Genomic DNA, 1,170 nt, shown 5'->3' on the forward strand with positions numbered 1-1,170 from the left:
TCTCTCTTCTGTGTGCACTGCAAAGGTGACACGAGCTTGCGTGTTTGAGTTACTTTTGCAAACATCTACTGTACATGCCGAACACTGCTTGTTGCAAAATGTGGTCGTTATATCATATGCATAAGATTTACTGTAAAAGGTTAACAACACATTTTAAAAAGAGAGAGAGAAAAAAAAATGTTTCCAGAAAATATTCTCGTTTTCCAGACAGAGAGAGAGAGACAGGGAAAAAAGAAAGAAATAATAATAAAAAAAAAAAAAGATATTTGACTGTCTAGACATCTCAGAGAGTGCTTGCTGGCTTCGATTCGTATGGAACTCTTCTCGCCGTATTGCCTGCTCTGCAACATCCCGTCGCCTCGGCATTTGTTGCACCCTGTGTTGTTTCCCTCTGACCTGTCCGCTTTCCGGGTCGGCCGGGGCGGTCGCGGAAACTTCCCTTCCTCAGGTGATTTCTCCTTCGCTTGGCTGTTTGGCTTTTGTTCAAGAAAAAAATTGAAAATAAATGTATCTGAGAAGCCGTCCTGCGCGCGGATACCGAACAGTCCGGTATTTTCTTTTCTTTTCTTTCCGATTACGTAAGTATGTGTGTTTACAAGGGAAATAACCGCGATTCAATTTCATTTCTGATTGTGGCCGTTTCCTGCTTATCTTTGTTTACATGTTGGTGTGTTTGTGTTCACACACACACTCGCGTGTGTGTGTTTATATATATATATATATATATATATATATATATATATATATATATATATATATATATATATTTATCAATGTGTGTGTGTGTGTGTGTGTGTGTGTGCACACACACATAAATAAATAAATAGATGAATAAATAAAATAATTAAATAAATAGATAATAATAAATAAATATATATATATATATATATATATATATATATGTATGTATGTATGTATGTATGTATGTATGTATGTACACACACACACACACACACACACACACACACACACACACACACACACACACACACACGCACACACACACATACATATATACATATATACACACACGCACACACACACACGGACTTTTAGCTGAAAAATATATAATTTTCGACGTACCCGTTCAGCTATGATAGACACCGTACCTTTTTTTGTTTTTCTTTTTACGGACCCTAATCTTTTTTTTTTTTTTTTTTTTATGTGCTT

The sequence above is a fragment of the Penaeus monodon genome, chromosome 35 (genome assembly GCF_015228065.2).
Source record: "Penaeus monodon isolate SGIC_2016 chromosome 35, NSTDA_Pmon_1, whole genome shotgun sequence".
NCBI lineage: Eukaryota > Metazoa > Arthropoda > Malacostraca > Decapoda > Penaeidae > Penaeus > Penaeus monodon.